A 19109-nucleotide genomic window follows, 5' to 3' on the forward strand; every position below is an offset into this window, starting at 1 on the left:
CATTTTAAAAAATGGGAAAGTGGGAAATTTCATATTAATAATAAATTTCCAGCTACTTTTTAAGAGTTGAAACGTCTGGTAACACTGGTCCTGAATTTCTGCAAGGCCAGAATTACAGCTGAGCAATGATAGCCCAACTGAAATGAGCTATCTGCTCTGAACTTTAGCATATCACCCACCTAGCCCACTTCACATATCTGCTTAGACCATGTAAACTGATTTTGTGACCCCCACTTTAGGACTTTGGGCCTTGGTGGTTGGAATGATGATGATGATGCTGCTGTTGTTGATGATGTTAGGATATGAACGGTTTGTAAGAGCAGCCTACTTTCCTCAGCTTCCACCTCTGGATTCTTCTTTCTCTCCTGTTACGGTATCTGGAATTTATAAAGCTCACCCATAGTTTCAGATGTCTTAAGTATGAGGATAGACCACAACTATTTAAGTCCATATTAATTTTATGTTAATCAAAACAAAATTTGTGTTTCAAAATCTCACTTGATTTTATGAGGTATTTCCCACCTTTCCTAGAAAAGGAAATGAAAGCCAGTAAAATGTAAACTGATTCAAGGCAAAATTTAGCAAGCCACAAAGACAACAGGTCACTCAGTTGTCATATGATGCAATGATTATTGAGAAATCATTTTTAACTTACTTATAAATTCACTTATTTGACATACATTTACTGAACATTTAAAATATGCCAAATACTGCTTATAAAACACTTACAACTTTTTTTGGCACATAGGAAGAACTCAACAGTTATTTAGTCCCTGACCCCTAATTTAACACAATAATGATGGGGTAGGAAAGATATGACAAAGGAATACAAAGTGACTGATTACAAGACTGAACAAGCAAACCTATATCAAGAATGCAGCATATTGCCTGGTACTTAGAAGACATTGTTATTTCAGTTCTCTCTGCGCCATCCTCACCCTTTGACTTATAAATTTAATATGCAAACATTAACTGAAGGAAATACAGGATTCCTTAGATTTACAGAGTGGGAAGCGGGGTGGGGGGGGCGGGTTGTAGGGGAGAGTTATGGACACATTTTTGGTTCGATTCTCAGTCTTCTTAAATGTTACTTCAATAACGTCCATTCAAAATCATAGAAAGTTAGAAATAAAAGTAGTAGTAGGGAATACTAGGTCTATTTTATCAAGTCAGTTGATAATATCACACTTCGAAAAACTGACTTTCCCAAGGTGACACAGCAAATTAGTGGCAGAACTGGAAATAGAATCAAAGCCTCCTGATTCACAAATCAAAGTTTATCTAGTTAATTCACATTTAACAATATGTGCACAAAATCCTGAATTCCCTTGAAAAGTTTTACAAAAGTTAAATAAAAGAGAACTAAAGCCTCTATTGTATACCACCAAGAAAATTCAACTTTGATAACCTTGGTCCTCTAAAGACCTTGGCATTTTTTACCATCTGAAATGCAGTGCAGCCTGGAATGCTAGTCTGAGCACTGACATTTGTGTCAATGGTGAGGATGACTCATGAATACCACTGTTTGTGGAACATATTCTGGGAAAGTGAAACTGAAGGACAACAACCTTGCATGCTTTGTCTTTAGGACTGAAATTAACAAGGATGGAAAATTCCAAACAAATTTTACTCCATATTTTTCTACAACAGGACAATTTTAAAGACTTATTTCTCATTTAGAGAATAATCATAAACTATCTGACATTGCCCTTTAGTGCCTGCAAAGGAAAGAATGAAAAACTATTCTTTGACAAAACTATTGAACATGGCAAAGGATTAGAATCTGCATGTTTTTAGAGGGCAGACCTAAACACAGTGTATGAAAGCTATGAAGAGGCAAACTTTGCATTATTTTAAGTACAAATTGTCTTATGTGCTCTCTTGCTCCAGGCACAGTGTGTAAGATCCAATAGGTGTCCAGTAAATATGTGCTGATCTCTATTTTCAACGTACCCAAGCTTATCTTGTTTTGGCACTTTTATATTGTGTTGCTGTTTACTTTACTGTGTCACAATAAAGACCATAAATCAGGGACTGTACCTTGCTTATCTTAGTCCATTTAGGCTGTAATAAAAAGTACCATAAGCTGGGTAGCTTATAAACAACAGAAATTTATTTTTCACGGTTCTGGAGGTTGAGGAGTCTGAAATCAAGAAACCAACAAATTCACAGATCCCCTTTTCACTGTCTCCTTACAAATAGAAAGGAGGAATGAACATCCTTGGGCCTATTTTATAAGGGCACTAATTCTGTTCATGAGGGTAGAGCCCTCGTGACCTAATCACCTCCCAAAAGGCCCATCTCCTATACCATCATGGGCTTCCAACATATTGGAATCTTGAGAGCACACAAATATTGAGACCATAGCATTGGACATTATTGTATCCATAGACCTAACACAGAATTTGTCACATATTAGCATTTGACAAGTATTATGGAATAAAGGAAGGAAAAAAAAAAAAAAAGGAAAGAAAGGAGGGAAAGAAGAAGGGAAGGAAAGAGAAATAAATTCTATCAGAGTTGTACAAAAATGGAACAAAGCACTTTGTAACAAAGTACTTCAGGTCCAGCTGGATGACCATTTACTAAAGCTGTTGTGGAGTTGATCTGAAATTTCTTTGGGCAATAAAATCTTCTATCTGGTAAATCATACACAGTATTCGAAAAGCTATCTATGTCTTTTAAGATCTCAATTATTTAGAAATTCCATTCAACATATTGTATTTACTTGCCTCCTAAATTGTAAAGCTGTTATTTAATTGTCATAACATAGCTAATGAAAGCTTGGCATTAAAGTTAGACACGTCTTTGACAAACACGGCATTTTAATTCTGAAGTAGAAATGCTCCATTAGGTTTGTAGTTTTCCAAATACAAAAAGAAGACATTAAGTTATTCTTGTTACAAAGAAAAAGGACACTGGATTTGGTAGAAGTACTTTTAATTATGTAAAATTGGAGCAAAACTTGATCCTGACAATCTGTAATTTTACCAACATTATATCTGCCATAGAAGAATTCTAGGGAAAGATAATATTCTCTAATATGTAATAAAGCCATTTTAATATATGTCTTAAACTCTCTTCAAGCAAATATATCAAGATAATGCTAAATTTCATCATAATTTGGTATAAGAATTTCTTTTTCAGAAATATGTAGAAAAGTAAAGGTTGTAGCGGTCACTATGAAAGGGTTAGAACATTATGATGTCAAGGGAAGTAGAGAAGAGTAAGGGCCTTTCACAGGTGATCCCTGAGCAACGTTATTTGTGTGTAGTTTCTTTCTCAGACACTCTGCATTCACCATGGCTCTGCCTATGTTGACTAAAGCCAGTGGTGAGCAGAATATTTTGTTATACCTCATCTGGAGATTCAAAATCAGCATATATGATTCATGCTTGACAGTACCTCTGAGAAAGAGGAGCAGATGCAGTAATTCATGTGTTGCCATTCTATTCAACAATCATTTGATAAGTGGCCTTGTCACTCCAACTTCTTTGATTTAATGCATGAGTCATAATAATTTCAACTTTACCAAAGCTAACTCTAATAGCTATTTCATCCAGACTCATGATTTTTTTTTGACTCAAATGAAAGAAAGAAAGAAAACAGGAAGGAAGTAGGAAGAAAGGAAATGAGGAAACAGAAGAAGAGGGGAAGAGAAGAAGAAAAGAGAAGGAAGGGAAAAGAGGATAGTAAAGTAAAAAGAGATACAAAAGCAACAAAGATAAAAAAGCACAAAGCCAGCAAGAACATGCAGGGGCCTCTGGAGCTGTGGGAATTCCCTGCTGACAGCTGGCAGGAGCTCAGGGTACCATCATGCAGGTGGCCTACTGCTGTGACAGACACTGCTGCCACATGGATAGTTTACCACAGCAACATCTACAGCCACCTCCATAGCCACTGTAGCCATAAGGGCAGCCAGCTGCCACAGCAGCTCCACCACCATGCACTTAGCCCACCAATGACTTGACAGCATTGACATGAGAAGGGTCACCAGCAGAGCCTGGGAAAAGAGTGAGTGAGTACAGACCCATGACCCAGTGACCCAACCCAAAGGGGGAATTATGCTACCCCCCCGAGTGGCACACCTTGGGGTGAGACACGAGCATCCCTGTCTTGGGGAAAGACACACACAGAACTCCTGGAGAGTGAAGCAACACAGGATACCCAAATAGAGTAAGGAATAAAATTTCCAACCACCACCAACCCATTCCCCAACTGGGGAAAGCAAGGACCCAAGAGGAGTTTCTGCCTGTAGGAAAGAGAAAAGAGATACCCCTCTCAGAGTCATCCATTTAAACTGAGGAGCTCCAGAATACCCAAGTGCACTCCTCAGTGTCTGGGATACTAGATAGGGTGCCAGTAAGTCTGCCCAGGGTCATCCGTCCTAGCACCAGTGACACACCCAGGTGCTTCTCCCAAGAACTCAAGAGCTTGCCCTTGTCTTTGATGACACAACACCGAGTCACTAACCTCAGCAAGGAATCACTAAGTGCCCCAGTGTCTAAACCACAAAGGCACTCACATGCAACTCCAACATTGAATATGGCCAAAATACCAACAGGACTACAGTACTGCATCTACACAGAATCAATACTAAAGCACCCTACTCAATGGTCAGTATAAAACATATCTACAGGAGGAAGTATTTCTCCTCAATGCCCATTCCAGAGTAACAGAAGAAGCAATTATCTACCAGATGATCAGACATCAATGTAGAGATATTAGAAATACAAAAACAAACAAACTAAAAGCAAACAAGAAAATATGACAACCACCAAAGGAATACAATAATTTTCAGGTACCAGAACCCATAGAACAATAAACCCTGGAAATGACTGGAAAGCAATTCCAAGCAATAATTTTAATGAAACTCAGTAAGATACAAGGAGACTCAGATGACACAACAAAATGAGAAAAAAACATCCAGGATATGAAGAAGGACATTTACAAATAAATTAATATTTTAAAAAGGAATGTAGCAGAACTCCTGGAACTGAAGTAGTCATTCAACAAAATAAAGAACACAGTGAAGAACTTAAGCAGCAAGCTAAAGCAAGCATAAAAAAGAATTTCTGATCTTGAAGACAGTTTTTTCTGAAATAACTCAGGCAGACTGAAAAAAAAATAGAAAAGAAAAGAAAAGAGAATTGAGAATTTAAAAAACATGAAGAAAATCTCAGAGCTAGCAGACAAACTTAAGTAGACAAACATTCTATTAATGGATGTTCCAGAAGGGCAGGAGAAAGTAAAATATGTAAAAAACATATTCAACAAAATAATAGTGAAAAACTTCCCATGTATGGGGAGAGACATGGACCTTTATATTCCAGAGGCTCAATGATCCCCAAACAGATTTAATTCAAAAGGGTCCTCTCTGAGATATATTGTAGTCAAACTGGCAAAAGTCAAAAACAGAGAATCCTAAAAATAGCAAAAGAAAAGTGTCTAGTCACTTATAAGGGAATCTCTATCAGACTAAGAACAGACTTCTCAACAGAAACTCTACAGACCAGAAGAGGATGGGATGATATATTCAAATAACTAAAAGAAAAAAAGAAAACAAAAAAAAAACTTCCAGCCAAGAATACTATGCCCAGCAAGGCTGTCATTCAGAAATGAAGGAGAAATAATGTATTTACCAAACAAACAAAAACTGTGGGAATTCAACACCATATGATTATCCTTACAAGAAATTCTCAAGGGATTCCTGCATATGGAATCCATAATAATAATCACTACCATTAATATGCAAGAAAGAACAAAACCCACTGATAAAATACAAATGGAAATGAGAAAGAGAAAGAAATGATGTTTTACTAACTGAAAAAAACCATCAGACACCAAAGACAAACAATAAAAGAGGAAGAAAGGAACAAAAGATATTTAAAACATCCAAACAAAAATTGATAAAATGCCAGGAGTAAGACAGTACCTTTCAATAATAACCTTAAATGTAAATGGATTTAATTCCCCACTCAAAAGATACAGACTGGCTGATTGGATTACAAAGGTAGACCCAACTATATGTTGCCTACAAGAGACTCACCTCACCTATAAAGACACACACAGACTAATAGTGAAGGGAAGGAAAAAGATATACCATGCAAATGGAAACTAAAAATGAGTAGTATTGTCTATTCTTAAATGGGATAAATAGACTTTAAATCAGAAACCATAAAAAGACACACAAAAAACTAGTATATAATGATAAAGGTATCAATCCAGCAAGAAGATATAACAATCATAAATAAATATGCACACAACACTGGAGCACAGAAGATATATAAAACAAACACTACTAGACCTAAAGAGAGAGGCAGAGCACAATACAATAATAGTGAGGAAATTCAACACCCCTCTCTCAACATTGGACAGATGATCTAAGCAACAAATCAACAAAGAAACACAGGATTTAAACTTCACTTTAGACCAACTGGATTTGGCAAACATGTACAAAACATTTCATCCAACAAAGACAGAATATACTATCTTCTCTTCAGCACATGGAGCATTCTCTACATGTCAGGTCACAAATCAAGTCTCAACAAATTTTTAAAATTGGAAATCTTTTCAAGTATGTTTTTAGACTGCAATGGATTAAAACTAAAAATCAATAACAAGTGAAACTCTAGAAACTATACAAACACATAGACATTAAACAACATGCTCCTGAACAACCTAAGGGTCGACAAAGAAATTAAACAGGAAATCAAAAAAATCTTGAAACTAATAAAAATAAAGACACATCACACCAAAACCTGTGAGACACAGCAAGAGCAGTATTAACAGGGAAGTTTATTACAATAAATACTTACATTCAAAAGAATAGAAAGACATCTGATAAATGATCTACGGTACACCTCAAAAGACTAGATAGACAAGCACAATACTATCCCCAAATTAGTAGACATAAAGAAATAATTAAGATTAGAGCTGAATTAGTGGATTCCAGTCAAGGTGGTGGTGTAGATGGTTCCTAGAGTTGCTGTCTCCCACAAATCAACCAATTTGCAGTTATTATAAAACAACAACAGGAGGCCCAACAACAACATTGGAACAGGCTGGAATCGTGTGCTGTGGGACCCCCAGCCCAGGCCTGTGCCCACTTCCCAGAGATGCCTGAGAGCCACGAGGCCCACATGCCCTGAGTCAGCCACATTGGAACAGGCAGGAGCCACAGGACCTCCAGCCCAGGTCAAACCCCACTGCCTAGAGAGGCCCAAGAGCTGTTGGGTTGACACGCCCTGAGTCAGCCATGCCAGAACAGGCAGGCACCATGGGAACTCCAGCCCAGGCCAGTGCCTTTCACCCAGAGAGGCCTGAGAGACACTGGGCCCACATGTCCAGAGTCAGCAAAATAGGAACAGGCAGGAGCTGTGGGCTCACCAGCCCAGGTCAGTCCTCACTGCTTAGACAGGCTTGAGAGCCCCCAGGCCCACATACCCCGAGACAGCCATGCTGGAAGAGAAGGCACTGTGGGAACCCCAGCCCAGGCCAGTGCCTGCCACCCAGAGAGGCCTGAGAGCCACCAGGCCCTTATGTCCTGAGTCAGCTGTGCTAGAAACAGCAGGCACCATAGGACCCTCAGCCCAGGCCAGTGCCCACCACCCAGAGAGGTCTGAGAGCCACTGGGCCCATGTGCCTGGAGCCAGGAACTGTGGGACCCCAAGCCCAGGCCAGTCCACACCATGCAGAGAGTGCTGACAGCCACCAGGCCAATACGTCCCAGCCAGCCATGCCAGAATAGGCAGATGCCATGGGACCCCCAGTCCGGCTGGTTCCCACTGCCCAGGATTGGCATTCCCTTTACGATCCAGGCCAGACATCAGAGTGGAATGAGGGGACATTGATAACCCCTGCCACAATGACTAAACACCAAAGGAAAGATACCAGAAATATGAAAAATCAAGAAAGTAAAACACCACCAAAGGAAAATAATAACTCCCAAGCTCTAGATCCCATAGAATAGGAAGTCCTAGAAATGATGGACAAGGAATTTTGAGCAACAATTATAAGGAAACAAAACAAAATACAAAAAAACTCAGACAACACAATGAAAAATGAAAAACTATGCAGGATCTGAAAGAAGAAATGTACAAAGAAATCAATGCCCTGAAAAAGAATGTAACAGAGCTCATGGAGCTGAAGTATTCATTCAATGAAATAAAAAACACAATAGAGAGTCTAACCAGCAGGCTAGAACAAGCAGAAGAGAGAATTTCTGATCCTGAAGACAGGCTGAGTTAACACAGGCAGACCAGAAAAAAGAAAAATGAATTTAAAAATTGAAGAAAATCTAAGAGAGATAACAGACAACCTTAAATGCTCAAATATCTGAATCATGGGAGTTCTAAAAGGGGAAGGAAAAGGAAATGGCATTGAAAACATATTCAACAAAATAATAGCAGAAAAGTTCCCAGGTATAGGGAAAGTCACATATCTTCAGATTCAGGAGGCCCATAGATCCCCAAACATATTCGCATCATAAACTCCTCTCCAAGACATGTTATTGTCAAACTGGCAAAACTCAAAGACAAAAAGAGAATCTTAAAAGCTGCAAGAGAGAAGCAGCAAGTCACCTATAAGGGAACCCCAATCAGACTAAAATCAAACTTTCCATCAGAAACTCTAAAAGCCAGAGAAGAATGAGATGATATATTCAAAATACTAAAGGACTAAAATTGCCAGCCAAGAATACTTTACCCAGCAGGGTTATCCTTCCAAAATGAAGGACAAATAGTATATTTCTCAGACAATCAAAAATTGTGTGGGAGTTCACTACGACATGACCAGCCTTACAAGAAATTCTCAAGGGAGTACTACATTTGATATGTGAAAACCAACCATCACAGCCATGAATACTCAAGAAAGGACAAAACATGCCAGTAAAACAAAAATGCTCACAATAAAGAGAAAAAATAGTTTATCTACCACCTCAAGAAACCAACAAACACAGAAGACAAACAGAAAATCAAAAACAAAGGAAGAAAAGGTATTTAAGACATCCAAACAAAAATCAATAAAATGCTAGGAGTAAATCAACACCTTTCAATAATAACTGTAAATGTAAAGGGTTTAAATTCCTCACTCAAAAGACACAGACTGAATGACTGGATTAAAAAGATGGACCCAACAATATGCTGCCTTCAAGAGACTCAGCTCACCTGTAAAGACACACATAGACTAAGAGTGAAAGGATGGGAAAATATACCATGCAAACAGAAATGAAAAAAGAGCTGGAGTAGCTATTCTTATATCAGATAAAATAGACTTTAAACCAAAAACCATAAAAAGAGATAAAGAAGGCCGCTATATAATGATGAAAGGATCTATCCATCAAGAGGACATAACAATCATAAATATATATGCACCCAACATCAGAGCAGCCAAATCTACAAAACAAACACTATTAGATCTAAAGAATGAGACAGACACTAACACCATAATAGTGGGGAACCTGAACACCCTACTCTCAACATAGGACAGATCATCTAGGCAAAAAAATAATAGGGAAACACAAGATCTAAGCAACAATTTAGACCAATTTGGCACGGGGGATATCTACAGAAAATTCCATCCAACAACCTCAGAATATTCATTCTTCTCATCAGTTCATGAAACATTCTCCAGGTTAGACCATATGTTGGGTCACAAAGCAAGTCTCAACAAATTCAAAAAAATTGGAATTATTCCATGCATTTTTTTCAGATCACAATGGATTATAATGAGAAATCAATAACAAATTTAACTCTGGAAACTGTACAAACACATGGAAATTAAACAACATTCTACTTAATGATATATGGGTCCAAGAAGAAATTAAACAGGAAATCAAGAAATTTTCTGAAAGTAATAAAAAAAAAATGACACATCACACCCAAACCTGTGGGATACCACAAAAGGAGTACGAAGGGGGAAGTTTATTGCTTTATATGCCTACTTCAGAAGAATGGAACGATGGCAAATGAACAACCTAACACTCCACCTTAAAGAATTAGAAAAACAAGAACAATCCAAACCCAAAGTTAGTAGACAGAAAGAAATAATTAAGACCAGAGCAGAATTAAATGAATTAGAAACCCCAAAATGATACAAAAGATCAATGAAACAAAAAGTTAGTTTTATGAAAAGATAAATAAAATTGACAAACCTTTTAGCAAGGCTAAGTAAGAAAAGAAGAGAGAAGACCCAAATAACAAAAATTAGAAATAAAGAAGATGATATTACAACTGATACCTCAGAAATACAAGGAATCATTAGAAACTACTATGAACAACTATATGCCAACAAATTTGAAAATCTGGAGGAAATGGATAAATTTCTGGACACACACAAACTACAAAAACTGAGCCAAGAAGATACAGAATATGTGAACAGACCAATAACAATAAAAGAGATTGAAGCTGTTATCGGAAGGATTCCAACCAAGAAAAGCCCAGGACCGAATGGGTTCACAGCAGAGTTCTACCAAACCTTCAAAGAGGAACTGATACCAAATCTCTACAAACTATTCCAAAAGATTGAAACAGAGGCCATTCTCCCAAACTCATTCTATGAAGCAAACATCACCCTGATACCAAAACCATACAAAGATACATAAAAAATAGACAACTACAGGCCAATATCCTTGATGAATATAGATGCAAAAATCCTCAATAAAATGCTAGCTAACAGAATACAGCAACACTGTCCACAAAATTATACACCACGATCTACTGGGAATCATGCCAGAGATGCAAAAGTGGTTCAACACACACAAATCAATAAATGTGAAACACCACATCGATAAAAGCAAAGACAAAAACCATATGATCATCTCTATAGATGCTAAAAAAAACTTTTGACAAAATTCAGCATTTGTTCCTGATAAAGACTCTCTGCAAGTTAGGTGTAGATGGAAAGCATCTCAACACAATTAAAGCCATATATGTTAAGCCCACTGCCAATATCATCCTGAATGGGGTAAATGTGAAAGCTTTTCCCTTAGGAACAGGAACTTGACAAGGATGCCCACTCTACCATTCCTATTCCACATAAAGTTGGAAGTAGTAGCAAGAGGAATCAGAGAAGAGAAGGAAATAAAGGGCATCCCGACTGGAAAAGATGAAGTCAAACTGTCTCTGTTTGTGAAAGATATGATCCTATATATTGAACATCCTAAAGCCTCTACAACAAAAACCACTTAGAGTTGATAAATGATTTCAGCCAAGTTGCAGGATACAAAATCAACACATAAAAATCAGTAGCATTTTTATAATCCAACAATGAACATGCAGAAAAAGAAATCAAGAAAGCTAGCCCATTTACAAAAGCTTCCAAATAAATAAAATACTTAGGAATAAAGTTAACCAAGGATGTGAAAAATCTCTACAAAGAGAACTACAGACCACTGTTGAGAGAAATTAAAGATGACTCAAGAAGATGGAAAGATATCCCATGCTCTAGGATTGGAAGAATTAACATTGTGAAAATGTCCATATTACCCAAAGTGATCTATGGATTCAATGCAATCCCCATTAAAATTCCAATGACATTTTTCTCAGAAATGGAAAAAACTATCCAGACATTTGTATGGAAAAACAAAAGACCACACATAGCCAAAGAAATCCTGAGCAAGAAAATAAAGCTGGAGGCATAACACGACCTGTCTTTAAAGTATGCTACAAAGCTAAAATAACCAACACAGCATGGTACTGGCATAAAAATGGACACGCAGATCAATGGAATAGAATAGAGAACCCAGAAAGCAACCCATACATCTATAGCCATCAGATCTTTGACAAAGGCACCAATTCTACACACTGGGGAAGAGACTGCCTCTTCAGCAAATACTGCTGGGAAAACTGGATATTCACATATAGGAGAATGAAACTAGACCCGTTCCTCTCACCATATACCAAAATCAACTCAAATTGGATAAAGGATTAAATATACATCCTGAAACAATAAAACTCCTTAAAGAAAACATAGGGGAAACACTCCAGGAAGCAGGTGTGGGTAAAGCTTCATGAATATGACCCCAAAAGCACAGGCAACTAAAGGAAAAATAAACAAATGGGATTATATCAAACTAAAAAGCTTCCACACAGCAAAAGAAACAATCAACAGATTGAAATGAAACCCAAGAGGATGGGAGTAAATTTTTGCAAAATATACATCTGACAACAGAGTAATATCCAGAATATATAAGAAACGCATAGAACTTTACTGCAAAAAAACAACCCAACTAAAAACTGGGCAAAGGATCTGAATAGGCATTTCTCAAAGGAAGATATACAAATGGCCAGTAGACACATGAAAATATGTTCAACATCACTCAGCATTTGGGAAATGCAAATCAAAACCACACTGAGATACCATCTCACTCTAGCTAGGATGGCTAATATCCAAAGACTGAGAATGATAAATGCTGGTGATGTTGCAGAGAAAATCTCATACACCATTGTTAGGAGTGCATAATGGTGCAGGCTTTATGAAAAATGGTATGGAGTTTACTCAAACAATTACAGATTGATCCACCATATGACCCAGCTATTCCACTGCTGGGAATATACCAAGAGGAATGGAAATCATCATGCTGAAGGGATATCTGTACCCCAATGTTTATTGCAGAACTATTTACAATAGCCAAGGGTTGGAAGCAGCCCAAATGTCCACCATTGGAGGGGTAGATAAGGAAATTGTGGTATATATACACAATGGAATTCTACTCTGCTATAAAAAAGAATGAAATACTACCATTTGCAACAGCATGGATGCATTTAGAGAAAATAATATTAAGTGAAACAAGTCAGGCACAGAAAGAGAAATACCACATGTTTTCACTCATTTGTGGGATCTAAAAAAATAAATAAACACACAAACAAAGTGTGGGTGAGGGAGGAAGATACAATAATCACAGCAATTCCTTGAACTTGTTAAGACAAGTGAACAGATATGATGTGGTGGGGGGAGGGGAGAGAGTGACAGAGGAAAGAGGAATGGGTAAAGGGACACGAAAATCAACTAAAATGTATATTGAGAAGTTAAAATAAAAATAAATTAATTAATTAAGAAAAAGATCAGAGCAGAATTAAATGAAATAGAGACAAAAAAAAAAAAACACAAAAAGGTAAAAGATCAATGAAATAAAAAGTTGTTTTTTTTGAGAAGATAAACAAATAGACAAACCATTAGCTAGACTAACTAAAAAAAGGAGAGAAGACCCAAATAACAAAAATCAGGAATGGAAAAGGAGATATTAAAATGAATACCACAGAAATACAAGAATCATTAGAGACTGTTAAAAATAATTATATGCCAACCAATTTGAAAGGCTGGAGAAAATGAATAAATTTCTGGACACATGCAAACTACCAAGAAGATATAGAAAACGTGAAAAGACCAGTAATGAGCAGATATTGAAGCAGTAATTAGTAGTCTCCCAACAAAGAAAAGCCTAGGACTGAAACAGATGCCATTTTCCCAAACTCGTTTTATGAAGCCAGCATCACCATGATACCCAACCAGAGAGAGAGAGAGAGAGAGAGAGAAATATAGGCCAATATCTCTGATGAACATAGATGTAAAATTCTCAACAAAATATTAGCAAACAGAATACAGCAATTCATCAAAACAATTATAAACCATGATCAAATGGGATTCAACCCAGCAACACAGGATGGTTCAACATACTCAAGTTAATAAATGTGATATACCTCAACAAAATCAAGGACAAAATCCATATGATTATCTCAACAGATGCAGGAAAAGAATTTAACAAAATTCATCATCGCTTCATGATAAAAACTCTCAGAAAATTAGGTATAGAAAGAAAATATCTCAACATTATATAAGCCATATATAACAAACCCAATGCCAATATCATCTTGAACATAAACAAGACAAGGATGCCCACTCTTACCACTCCTATTTAACACAGTATTGGAAGCACTAGCCAGAGCAATCAAGCAAGAAAAAGTAATAAAGGACATACAGATTTGAAAAGATGAAGTCAAACTATGCTTGTCTGCAGGTGACATGATTTTATATATAAAAAACCTAAAGACTCTAAAAAAACCTCTTAGAGTGGATCAACAATTTCAGCAAAGATGCAAGATACAAAATCAACATGCAAAAATCAGTAGTGTTTGTATACTCTAGTAATGAAGTAGCAGAAAAAGAAATCACAAAAGCAAGCTCATTTACAATAGTCACCAAAAAAACAATATACCTAGAAATCAATTTAACCAAGGAGGTGAAAGCACTCTACAATGAGAATTACAAATCACTGCTGAAAGAAATTAAAAAAGATACCAAAAGATGGAAAGACATTCCATGCTCTTGGATTGGAAGAATTAACATTGCGAAAATGGTGAAAGTATCTGTACTACCCTAAGCAATCTACAGATTCAATGCCATCCCCTTCAAAATACCAACAACAATCTTCACAGAAATAGAAAAACAATCCTAACATTCATATGGAACAATAGAAGACCTCAAATAGCCAAAGCAATCCTGAGGAAAAATAAATAAATAAATAAATAAATAAATAAAGCAAGAGGCATAACACTACCTTACTTCAAATTGTACTGCAAAGCTATAGTAACCAAAAAAGCATGGTGTTAGCATAAAAATGGACAATGCAACATACAGAGAACCCAGAAATCAACCACATACTTAAAGTCAACTAGTCTTTGACAAAGGCACCAAGAATATGCATTGGGCAAAAGACTGCCTCTTCAATAAATGGCGTAGGGAAAACTGGACATCCATATGTAGAAGAACATAAACAAACTAGACTAGCATCTCTCTCCATATACCAAAACCAATTCAAAATGGATTAAAGACTTACATATAAGACCTGAAACTACAAAACACCTAAAAGAAAATATAGGGGAAACATTTCAGGAAATATGACTTGGCAAAGACTTCATGAATAATATCCTAAAAGCAAAGGCAACAAAAGAAAATATAAACAAATGGGATTACATCAAACTGAAAAGCTTCTGCATAGCAAAGGAAACAATTAACAGAGTGAAAAGGCTACCTATAGATGGGAGAAAATATTTGCAAACAATGCATCCAACAAGGGATTAATATCAAAAATATACAAGGAACTCAAACAACAGTAAAAAAAAGAAAAAATCTGATTAAAAAAGGCACAGAAGAACCAAATAAGCATTTCTCAAATGAAGATATACAAATGGCCAGTGGATATGTGAAAAAATGCTCAACATCACTAGTCACCAGGGAATTGCCAATCAAAACCACAGTGAGATATCATCTTATCTCAGTGAGAGTGGCTATTATCAAAAACACAAAAAATGTCAAATGTTGGTGAAGATTTGGAGAAAGGGGAATCCTTCTTCACTGTTGGTTGGAGTGTAAATTAATGCAACCATTACGGAAAACAGTATAGAGGTTTCTCAGAAAAGTGCAGATAGAACTGCCATATGATCCAGCCATCCCACTGCTGAGTATGTTCCCAACAGAAATGAAATCATATCAAAGGGATTCCTGCAGGCCTGTGTTTATCACAGCTCTATTTACAATAGCTAAGTGTTGGAACCAACCTAAATGTCCATGAACTGATGACTGGATAAATAAGTTGTTGTATATATACATAATGGAATACTACTCAGCCATAAAAAGAAGGAAATTTTGCCTTTTGCAGCAACATGGGTGAGCTTGGAGAAAATTACATTAGACAGGCACAGAAAGAGAAATACCACATGTCCTCATTCATAAGTAGGAGCTAAAAATAAACAAATAAATAAAAAAGAAAGAAAACAGATACAACAATCACAATAATATGTTGAACTTTAAAAAGGAGATAACAGAACCATGGTTATTTAAGGGGGCAGAAAGGGAGGGGGAGGGCAGTCAGCAAGAATTTGGTTAATGGACACAAAGAATGATAATGTTTTGTAATAATGAATATACTAATTATCCTGATTTGAACATAACATATTGCACATGGGTATTGATATTCAACTCTGCACTCCAAAAATATGTATAAACAATTATATTCCAATAAAAGAAAATTAAAATTATAAAAAAAGAATGATGTTAGCTTAGGTTTTTCATGGATGCTCTCTATCAGCTTGAGGAAGATCTATTCTTATTTTGCTGAGAGACTTTATTAGGAATTCGTTTTGAATTTCAACAATTTTTTTGTGTTTATTATTATATTTATTTGTTTTTTGGTTTATTTGCTAGTATGGTAAATTACACTGATTCATTTTTGAATATTAATTGAAGCTCGCAGTACTGGGATAATTGCCATTTGACTATGATGTATTGCTTATTTTATACATTGTTGAATTCAATTTTCTAAAAACTTGTTAAGAATTTTTACATCTATGTTCATGAGAGATATCAGTCTATTATTGCTTTTGTGTGTGTGTGTGTGTGTGTGTATAATATTTCTGTCTGTTTTTGATATCAGGGTAATTCTGGCCTTATAAAATGATTTGGAAATACTCTCTTCTTTTCAATATTGTGGAAGAATTGGAAAAGTTTGTGTACACTGGTTTTTGTCCTTTCCTAAATGTTTGAGAAAGTAGTGAAGACATGAGTTCCAGGCTTAGAGTTTTCTTTATGGGAATGTATTTAACTATAAGTTTAATTTCTCTATTAGATATAGGGCTATTCTGTGTGGAATATTCATAAAGCAAATGTACTTCACAGGGCCTGGTTTTCCAAAGCCTTGCAGTTTCAAATACTGACCTTGCGGAGGACTGGAAATTTCCCTCAGGCTATACGGTCTCTGCTGTAAGATAAAGATTTGTGGCTCAGCAAGGTTGCTGGCTCAAGGACAGACTAGTTACTGATTGTTATGTAAAGATACTGAGATATTGCTGTAAGACAGAATGTTTGCTAAGATCAAACTTTTGTTGATAGGACCACTTAATTGCCTTACTGGAATGTCATCTGGCTTGTTTTGCTAAAAGTTACCAGCCTATAAACTATATACCATCCTTAAACTATAACCCCACCTGTGTTCTCTTCCTGTAACTTCCTGGTCTGGAAAATAAATGCAGGAAGAGAACCCCAAGTAAGGGATACCTTTCACTTGAGTGTTCTGGGGAAGTTAACTACTTCGGGGCTTCTCAGTGCTCAGAAGAGATGGCTTTGAGTAATCCCTTGCATCTCCATCACCCAGGGGAAGTGGGGTGACAAATCTGTGGGGGGCAAAGCAACAATTCTGGTTATCTATTTCTTCTTAACTGATCTTTGATAGTTTATGTCTTTCACGTAATTTGTCCATTTCATTCAAGTTGTCAAATTTAGTGTTGTAAAATTGTTCATTAAATTTAATGAAACACAATTAAGGTTAAATGCAACTTAAAATTTAGTTTCTCTATTTCACTAGCAGACATTGAGCTCAGATCCTCAATAAGTACATATGGTTATTTGCTACTGTACTGGACGTCACAGATATGGAATATTTCTTTCACTGCTGAACAGTTCTATCAGCATCTCTGGAGATGGCTATTAATAATTAATATATCTTTCCTCAGCTGCTGCAAAGGTGCTCAGTCTTTCCGAGGAAGGTAAAGCCATGTTGGGGTTAGGCCCTCATTTTACCTGGAGGCTAGCTCCAAGCCAGGTAGCACCAACCCCACACTAGCCCACACCATAGCCTCCATCTCTGAGCTCGCCTGCATCTACTTGGTACTCATTCTGTACGACGATGAGGTAACTGTCTTCGAACATACGATCAGTGCCCTCATTAAAGCAAATGGTGTAATTGTTGAACCTTTTTGAACTGGCTTATTTGCAATGGCCCTGGCCAGTGTCAACATAGGGACTCTCATCCGCAATGCAGGGGCTGGTGGACCTGCTTCAGCAGCTGGTGCTGCACCAGCAGGAGGTCCTGCCTCCCCCACAGCTGCTGCCCCAGCAAGGAGAAGAAAATAGAAGCTAAGAAAGAAGATTCTGAGGAGTCTGATGATGACATGGCCTTTGGTCTTTTTGACTTAACCTCTTTTGTAGCATGTTAATTAAAAGGCTGAACCTGAAAAAAATAAAAAAACAAAAGAAAAAACAATGAATATAAGTTGCACTTATGATAAAACCCATTCTTGTATGTTATTTATTAATTAGAGCTCAAGATTGGGAATAGGTCAGCTGTAGGTTAGAAGTGAGATTTGTTCCAAAACCAGTTCAGTGCTAAGAAGGCTTTTATTTTTTAATTATATTTTAAATCTGAAGGATAGATATTAGATTCATACACTCCTTTTTATAGATTCAACTCACCTTTAGTGTAGGGTTTATCAAAGAAGACAGTTTTCCAGAATTTAGAAAAAAACAAGTTCTGTAGTGAAGCCTGCCTCTTTTATTTGACTTGATGAAGCCTAGGAGAAAGATAAGTATATTAAAGACAAAAACAAAAAAACATGGAACTTCTAATCCTAAATTCTATTTTTTGACTGTATTTCTGACTCTTTGTGACTATTTTATATCTCTGTAAATTCTTTTTCACAGAGTATTGTTGAAATAGTTTTGCATGTATTTATGATGAAATATAGATATGCTTTAGTTGTCCTGAAACCTGCAGATCAGAATTTCCATGGTGAAACCATCACTTGTTATAGGAACTGATATTTCAGGGAGTTAGGGAAACTCAGAGGGCTGCTCTGAGCAGAATTCCCTCTTTGTTTCATTGGCATTTCTAAACGATTTGTTTCAAGTGGCTTGCCCTGTTGATGAGTTTGTGTTCTAATTATTCACACTCAAGCAGAGACAATCAATTAAATTTAACATCCTGACCTAAAGAGTAGGTGCTTTTTCAGGACTGGTCTTTTTGAAATGGAAAAAAAAGAAATCTTTGCAGTTTAGGATTGGTGAGGATCTATGTTTTTCTTACCTGGAAGAGAAATCAAAGACTCTTTTTAAAATTCATTCAATAACATTTTTTGATAGCTCTTCTTAGCCATCCATATTTTCATATGCAGGAAATTTGTTCTTAACAACTGAATGTGCATTTAATTCCCTTGATGGATAATTTAGAGCTTTGTAGGAAAATAGATCTGGGTTTGAATGTTCTTGGATATATTACTTAATCTCACTCTCAATTTCTGAACTCTAAAATTGGTGATTAAACACACCTCACAAATAGA

The 19109-nt window shown here is 36.5% G+C and overlaps 1 pseudogene; it reads left to right on the forward strand.

The window, feature by feature from the left end:
• Positions 1-265: 265 nt before the first annotated feature.
• LOC103600884 lies at positions 266-17990 on the forward strand (annotated as a pseudogene).
• The last annotated feature ends 1119 nt before the right edge of the window (positions 17991-19109 follow it).

This window comes from Galeopterus variegatus, unplaced genomic scaffold, assembly GCF_000696425.1.
Source record: "Galeopterus variegatus unplaced genomic scaffold, G_variegatus-3.0.2 Scaffold3498, whole genome shotgun sequence".
Classification (NCBI taxonomy): Eukaryota; Metazoa; Chordata; class Mammalia; order Dermoptera; family Cynocephalidae; genus Galeopterus; species Galeopterus variegatus.